Source organism: Oncorhynchus mykiss, chromosome 6 (assembly GCF_013265735.2).
Source record: "Oncorhynchus mykiss isolate Arlee chromosome 6, USDA_OmykA_1.1, whole genome shotgun sequence".
Classification (NCBI taxonomy): Eukaryota; Metazoa; Chordata; class Actinopteri; order Salmoniformes; family Salmonidae; genus Oncorhynchus; species Oncorhynchus mykiss.
The window spans coordinates 12,861,023-12,869,773 of NC_048570.1; positions in this window are offsets into that span (position 1 = coordinate 12,861,023).

Consider the following 8,751-nt stretch of genomic DNA (forward strand, 5'->3'; position numbering starts at 1 on the left):
ACAGCAGTCTATGGACATGGTATGACAGCAGTCTATGGACATGGTATGACAGCAGTCCATGCTTTGGTTTTGTTTACTTGGCCACTGTTTCAAATGCTAACTTTTTAGCATCTGTGGCACAAATTCAATGCAAGTCAATTGTACCTATATTAGCATTTTTTTGCGCTTCATGTCCAAATCATCTATAAGTAACTTAATTGAGTTAGACAATCACATTTTAGATACTTTAGGATGATTCGAGACAAGTAGATGATGCAATGTAAGGACATTGGGATCCAATCTCAGTCTTGGGCTCTTCTCTTTACTGAGGGAGTCTCCCTGGAGGAGCCGTCTTCTCTTGCCCTGTCCTGTGGGTTATAGTTCTGGAGCCGTCTGGTGAGTCAGATCTGTGGGAGAAGGCATTTCCCCTTAATGAGAAGCTTAGGCTCACTTTGGGTGTGTCCCATCAGGGTACAGCGGTGAACTAAGACAAGTGTAGTAGGCAGGGTTGACTAAAGCTTTCACAACAGGACTGCCAGGCAGTGAGGAGGAGGTTTGCCAACCATCCACCTGAGTGAATCCCCATAAAGTTTGCATCATGTTGTGCTGAAACAGTCCACTCAGTTCAGTCTCTTAATACAATGCTATTACCCACGGGTCCTTGAAGGGCACATTTCTGTACGTCATCGCCTGTTTACTGGCTCGCCAACATCAATATTATTTTGAACTTCTGGTTTATTTCAATGGGGGGGTTGAACAATCCAAAGCATCCCTCTGATTGGTTGAGTGCAGCGAAGTCTTGAAAAGAGGACTGACAACATTAAGAATCTCTCCCCACAAAGAGCCTTGAAGAGATTTTTCTCACATCAGAGGACTGATTTTCTCTCCCTTTCCCTTTCTCTCTGCCACTCATCTCATTCTGAGGAATGACTTAGTCAGAGACACAACAGAGGCAGACCCAGTTTCTGAAAGACAGGATCCCCCACTTAGATGAATACAACCGCCTAATGAATCACCAGCGAGTTGAATGGAAAACATTTCTCATTTATTTCAAAACTCCCCAAACTGCTTCTGTCTCATCTCTCTCTCTCATTTCTCACTCTCGTTTCTCTCTCTCTCACTCTCATTTCTCTCACTCTCTCTCTGTCTATTTATACAGCGTGGCTTCTGTCTGTTTCCTCATTTCCTCATGTGTGTTTCTCTGCTGCCCAGCTTGGAGGAGCTTTAGACTGTTCATCCCCTTAGTGTGCTTCTGTCTCAACAGGCTTTGCTGTAGTGGCCCAGGCAGCTGCCAGTGGGCTGGAGGAGATGGGCAGGGATTGTGCCACATTTCCCACCCAGTGGCTGTTTGTGTTGTCGTTGTATCATAGGGCTCGGTCGATACCTCTGCAAAACAAGGGTGGACTCCAAACACCCTTGTTTTATTGTCCTTTGATTAGATAATTAAAGTGACACCCACATACCGTTCCAAGGTGTTTGCAGGCTCTATGATAACGCTAGTGCAAAAGGTGAATTGTTAACGGTTTTCTTGAGTCGAAGGAGAGGCAGACCAAAACGCAGCGTGGTTATTATTCATGGTTCTTTAATAAAGAAACTATACATCAATAGACTAACAAAACAAGAAATGTGAAAAACCAAAACAGCCCTATCTGGTGCAAACACAGAGACAGGAACAATCACCCACAAAACCCAACACCAAACAGGCTACCTAAATATGGCTCCCAATCAGAGACAATGACTACCACCTGCCTCTGATTGAGAACCATATCAGGCCCAAACACAGAAACAAACAAACAAGACATCCAGCATAGAATGCCCACTCAGATCACATGAATGACTGATTCATATGAGATATTTTGCTATTTTTGTCACTCATGAATAAAATATGTCTGTGTGTCGACTGGGTATAGGGAATTTATTCATTATTTAAATCCCACCTCTACCACGCACAAACACACAAACACACACACACTTAATGAAATGTCAGTCTGTACATAGCTCATATTTTGTCCCATTTCTGTCAACCAAAACATTGCAAACCATGACAAAGGATAGATGATGCAATCTACACACACATTGTGAGATCAGCGGTGAAACCCATAAGTGCACCGTATTGACTCGTATATTGTATTGTGCTGAAGTGGATTGCAGTACTCAGTATATGGGGGCCTGGGGCTACAGTAAGTCTGGGGCCAGAATAGTACAGAGCACTATCGACCTTATCCTGCTGAGCATGTCACTGTGGCCCGATGCTTTCTGTGGCTTCACATCCCTCTAAAAACATAGTGACCTTATATCCCCTCTCTCTCACAACCTCTCTATTCCTTTTCCCCATACCCTCGCTCTATTCCTACTCCCCATACCCTCGCTCTATTAGTATTCCCCATGCTCTAGCTCTATTCCTATTCCCCATACCATAGCTCTATTCCTATTCCCAATACCTTAGCTGTATTCATATTCCCCATACCCTCGCTCTATTACTATTCCCCATACCCTCACTCTAGTAGTATTCCCCATACCCTAGCTCTTTTCCTACCCCCATGCCCTAGCGCTTTTCCTACTCCCCATACCCTAGCTCTATTCCTACTCCCCATACCCTCGCTCTATTCCTACTCCCCATACCCTAGCTCTATTCTTACTCCACATACCCTCGCTCTATTCCTACTCCCCATACCCTAGCTCTATTCCTACTCCCCATACCCTAGCTCTATTCCTACTCCCCATACGCTCGCTCTATTCCTACTCCCCATATCCTAGCTATATTAGTATTCCCCATACCCTAGCTCTATTCCTACTCACTATACCCTAGCTCTATTCCTACTTCCCATACCCTAGCTCTATTCCTACTCCCCTTACCCTAGCTCTATTCCTACTCCCCATACCCTCGCTCGATTAGTATTCCCCATACCCTCGCTCTATTAGTATTCCCCATACCCTCGCTCGATTAGTATTCCCCATACCCTCGCTCTATTAGTATTCCCCATACCCTCGCTCTATTCCTACTCCCCATACCCTCGCTCGATTAGTATTCCCCATACCCTCGCTCTATTAGTATTCCCCATACCCTCGCTCTATTAGTATTCCCCATACCCTCGCTCTATTAGTATTCCCCATACCCTAGCTCTATTCCTAATCCCCATATCCTAGTTCTATTAGTATTCCCCATACCCTAGCTCAATTAGTATTCCCCATACTCTAGCTCTATTCCTATTCCCCATACCCTCGCTCGATTAGTATTCCCCAAACCCTCGCTCTATTAGTATTCCCCATACCCTCGCTCTATTAGTATTCCCCATACCCTCGCTCTATTAGTATTCCCCATACCCTCGCTCTATTAGTATTCCCCATACCCTCGCTCTATTCCTAATCCCCATATCCTAGCTCTATTAGTATTCCCCATACCCTCGCTCTATTCCTACTCCCCATTTCCTAGCTCTATTAGTATTCCCCATACCCTAGCTCTATTCCTACTCCCCATACCCTAGCTCTATTAGTAATCACCATACCATAGCTCTATTCCTACTCCCCATACCCTAGCTCTATTAGTATTCCCCCATTCCCTCACTCTATTAGTATTCCCCATTCCTTCGCTCTATTAGTATCCCCCATACCCTCGCTCTATTAGTATTCCCCATACCCTCGCTCTATTTGTATTCCCCATACCCTCGCTCTATTAGTATTCCCCATACCCTAGCTCTATTAGTATTCCCCCATTCCCTCACTCTATTAGTATTCCCCATTCCTTCGCTCTATTAGTATCCCCCATACCCTCGCTCTATTAGTATTCCCCATACCATAGCTCTATTCCTACTCCCCATACCCTCGCTTTATTTGTATTCCCCATACCCTCGCTCTATTCCTACTCCCCATACCCTAGCTCTATTAGTATTCCCCATACCCTCGCTCTATTCCTACTCCCCATACCCTAGCTCTATTCCTACTCCCCATACCCTCGCTCTATTCCTACTCCCCATACCCTCGCTCTATTAGTATTCCCCATACCCTCGCTCTATTAGTATTCCCCATACCCTCGCTCTATTAGTATTCCCCATACCCTCGCTCTATTTGTATTCCCCATACCCTCGCTCTATTCCTACTCCCCATATCCTAGCTCTATTAGTATTCCCCATACCCTCGCTCTATTCCTAATCCCCATATCCTAGCTCTATTAGTATTCCCCATACCCTAGCTCAATTAGTATTCCCAATACTCTAGCTCTATTCCTATTCTCCTATTCCCCATATCCTAGCTCTTCTATTAGTATTCCCCATACCATTGCTCTATTCCTACTCCCCATATCCTAGCTCTATTAGTATTCCCCATACCCTAGCTCTATTCCTACTCCCCACACCCTAGCTCTATTCCTACTCCCCATACCCTAGCTCTATTAGTATTCCCCATACCCTAGCTCTATTCCTACTCCAATACCCTCGCTCTATTCCTACTCCCCATATCCTAGCTCTATTAGTATTCCCCATACCCTCGCTCTATTAGTATTCCCCATACCCTAGCTCTATTCCTACTCCCCATACCCTCGCTCTATTCCTACTCCCCATACCCTAGCTCTTTTCCTACTCCCCATACCCTAGCTCTATTCCTACTCCCCATACCCTAGCTCTATTCCTACTCCCCATACCCTCGCTCTATTCCTACTCCCAATACACTAGCTCTATTCCTACTCCCCATACCCTCGCTCTATTTGTATTCCCCATTCCCTCGCTCTATTAGTATTCCCCATACACTCGCTCTATTAGTATTCCCCATACCCTAGCTCTATTCCTACTCCCCATATCCTAGCTCTATTAGTATTCCCCATACCATAGCTCTATTAGTATTCCCCATACCCTAGCTCTATTCCTACTCCCCACACCCTAGCTCTATTCCTACTCCCCATACCCCAGCTCTATTAGTATTCCCCATATCCTTGCTCTATTCCTACTCCCCATACCCTCGCTCTATTAGTATTCCCCATACCCTAGCTCTATTCCTACTCCCCACACCCTAGCTCTATTAGTATTCCCCATATCCTAGCTCTATTTCTACTCCCCATACCCTAGCTCTATTAGTATTCCCCATACCCTAGCTCTATTCCTACTCCCCATACCCTAGCTCCATTAGTATTCCCCATATCCTTGCTCTATTCCTACTCCCCATACCCTCGCTCTATTAGTATTCCCCATACCCTAGCTCTATTCCTACTCCCCACACCCTAGCTCTATTCCTACTCCCCATACCATAGTTCTATTAGTATTTCCCATATCCTAGCTCTATTCCTACTCCCCATACCCTCGCTCTATTAGTATTCCCCATATCCTAGCTCTATTAGTATTCCCCATATCCTAGCTCTATTAGTATTCCCCATACCCTAGCTCTATTAGTATTCCCCATATCCTAGCTCTATTAGTATTCCCCATACCATAGCTCTATTCCTAATCCCCATATCCTCGCTCTATTAGTATTCCCCATATCCTAGCTCTATTCCTACTCCCCATACCCTAGCTCTATTAGTATTCCACATACCCTCGCTCTATTCCTACTCCCCATACCATAGCTCTATTCCTACTCCCCATATCCTAGCTCTATTAGTATTCCCCATACCATAGCTCTATTCCTACTCCCCATACCATAGCTCTATTCCTACTCCCCATATCCTAGCTCTATTAGTATTCCCCATACCCTAGCTCTATTCCTACTTCCCATACCCTAGCTCTATTCCTACTCCCCTTACCCTAGCTCTATTCCTACTCCCCATACCCTCGCTCTATTCCTACTCCCCATACCCTCGCTCTATTCCTACTCCCCATACCCTTGCTCTATTAGTATTCCCCATACCCTCGCTCTATTAGTATTCCCAATACCCTCACTCTATTCCTAATCCCCATATCCTAGCTCTATTAGTATTCCCCATACCCTCACTCTATTCCTAATCCCCATATCCTAGCTCTATTAGTATTCCCCATACCCTAGCTCAATTAGTATTCCCCATACTCTAGCTCTATTCCTATTCCCCATACCCTCGCTCGATTAGTATTCCCCATAACCTCGCTCTATTAGTATTCCCCATACCCTCGCTCTATTAGTATTCCCCATACCCTCGCTCTATTAGTATTCCCCATACCCTAGCTCTATTCCTAATCCCCATATCCTAGCTCTATTAGTATTCCCCATACCCTAGCTCAATTAGTATTCCCCATACTCTAGCTCTATTCCTATTCCCCATACCCTCGCTCGATTAGTATTCCCCATACCCTCGCTCTATTAGTATTCCCCATACCCTCGCTCTATTAGTATTCCCCATACCCTCGCTCTATTAGTATTCCCCATACCCTAGCTCTATTCCTAATCCCCATATCCTAGTTCTATTAGTATTCCCCATACCCTAGCTCAATTAGTATTCCCCATACTCTAGCTCTATTCCTATTCCCCATACCCTCGCTCGATTAGTATTCCCCATACCCTCGCTCTATTAGTATTCCCCATAACCTCGCTCTATTAGTATTCCCCATACCCTCGCTCTATTAGTATTCCCCATACCCTCGCTCTATTAGTATTCCCCATACCCTCGCTCTATTCCTAATCCCCATATCCTAGCTCTATTAGTATTCCCCATACCCTCGCTCTATTCCTACTCCCCATTTCCTATCTCTATTAGTATTCCCCATACCCTAGCTCTATTCCTACTCCCCATACCCTAGCTCTATTAGTAATCACCATACCATAGCTCTATTCCTACTCCCCATACCCTAGCTCTATTAGTATTCCCCCATTCCCTCACTCTATTAGTATTCCCCATTCCTTCGCTCTATTAGTATCCCCCATACCCTCGCTCTATTAGTATTCCCCATACCCTCGCTCTATTTGTATTCCCCATACCCTCGCTCTATTAGTATTCCCCATACCCTCGCTCTATTAGTATTCCCCATACCCTCGCTCTATTCCTACTCCCCATATCCTAGCTCTATTAGTATTCCCCATACCCTCGCTCTATTCCTAATCCCCATATCCTAGCTCTATTAGTATTCCCCATACCCTAGCTCAATTAGTATTCCCCATACTCTAGCTCTATTCCTATTCTCCTATTCCCCATATCCTAGCTCTTCTATTAGTATTCCCCATACCATTGCTCTATTCCTACTCCCCATATCCTAGCTCTATTAGTATTCCCCATACCCGAGCTCTATTCCTACTCACTATACCCTAGCTCTATTCCTACTTCCCATACCCTAGCTCTATTCCTACTCCCCTTACCCTAGCTCTATTCCTACTCCCCATATCCTAGCTCTATTAGTATTCCCCATACCCTAGCTCTACTAGTAATCACCATACCCTCGCTCTATTCCTACTCCCCATATCCTAGCTCTATTAGTATTCCCCATACCCTAGCTCTATTCCTACTCCAATACCCTCGCTCTATTCCTACTCCCCATATCATAGCTCTATTAGTATTCCCCATACCCTCGCTCTATTAGTATTCTCCATACCCTAGCTCTATTCCTACTCCCCATACCCTCGCTCTATTCCTACTCCCCATACCCTAGCTCTATTCCTACTCCCCATACCCTAGCTCTATTCCTACTCCCCATACCCTCGCTCTATTCCTACTCCCAATACACTAGCTCTATTCCTACTCCCCATACCCTCGCTCTATTTGTATTCCCCATTCCCTCGCTCTATTAGTATTCCCCATACCCTCGCTCTATTAGTATTCCCCATACCCTAGCTCTATTCCTACTCCCCATATCCTAGCTCTATTAGTATTCCCCATACCATAGCTCTATTAGTATTCCCCATACCCTAGCTCTATTCCTACTCCCCACACCCTAGCTCTATTTCTACTCCCCATACCCTAGCTCTATTAGTATTCCCAATATCCTTGCTCTATTCCTACTCCCCATACCCTCGCTCTATTAGTATTCCCCATACCCTAGCTCTATTCCTACTCCCCACACCCTAGCTCTATTAGTATTCCCCATATCCTAGCTCTATTCCTACTCCCCATACCCTAGCTCTATTAGTATTCCCCATACCCTAGCTCTATTCCTACTCCCCATACCCTAGCTCTATTAGTATTCCCCATATCCTTGCTCTATTCCTACTCCCCATACCCTCGCTCTATTAGTATTCCCCATACCCTAGCTCTATTCCTACTCCCCACACCCTAGCTCTATTCCTACTCCCCATACCATAGTTCTATTAGTATTTCCCATATCCTAGCTCTATTCCTACTCCCCATACCCTCGCTCTATTAGTATTCCCCATATCCTAGCTCTATTAGTATTCCCCATATCCTAGCTCTATTAGTATTCCCCATACCCTAGCTCTATTAGTATTCCCCATATCCTAGCTCTATTAGTATTCCCCATACCATAGCTCTATTCCTAATCCCCATATCCTCGCTCTATTAGTATTCCCCATATCCTAGCTCTATTCCTACTCCCCATACCCTAGCTCTATTAGTATTCCACATACCCTCGCTCTATTCCTACTCCCCATACCATAGCTCTATTCCTACTCCCCATATCCTAGCTCTATTAGTATTCCCCATACCATAGCTCTATTCCTACTCCCCATATCCTAGCTCTATTAGTATTCCCCATACCATAGCTCTATTCATACTCCCCATATCCTAGCTCTATTAGTATTCCCCATACCCTCGCTCTATTAGTATTCCCCATACCCTTGCTCTATTAGTATTCCCCATACCATAGCTCTATTCCCACTCCCCATACCCTCGCTCTATTAGTATTCCCCATACCATAGCTCTATTCCTAC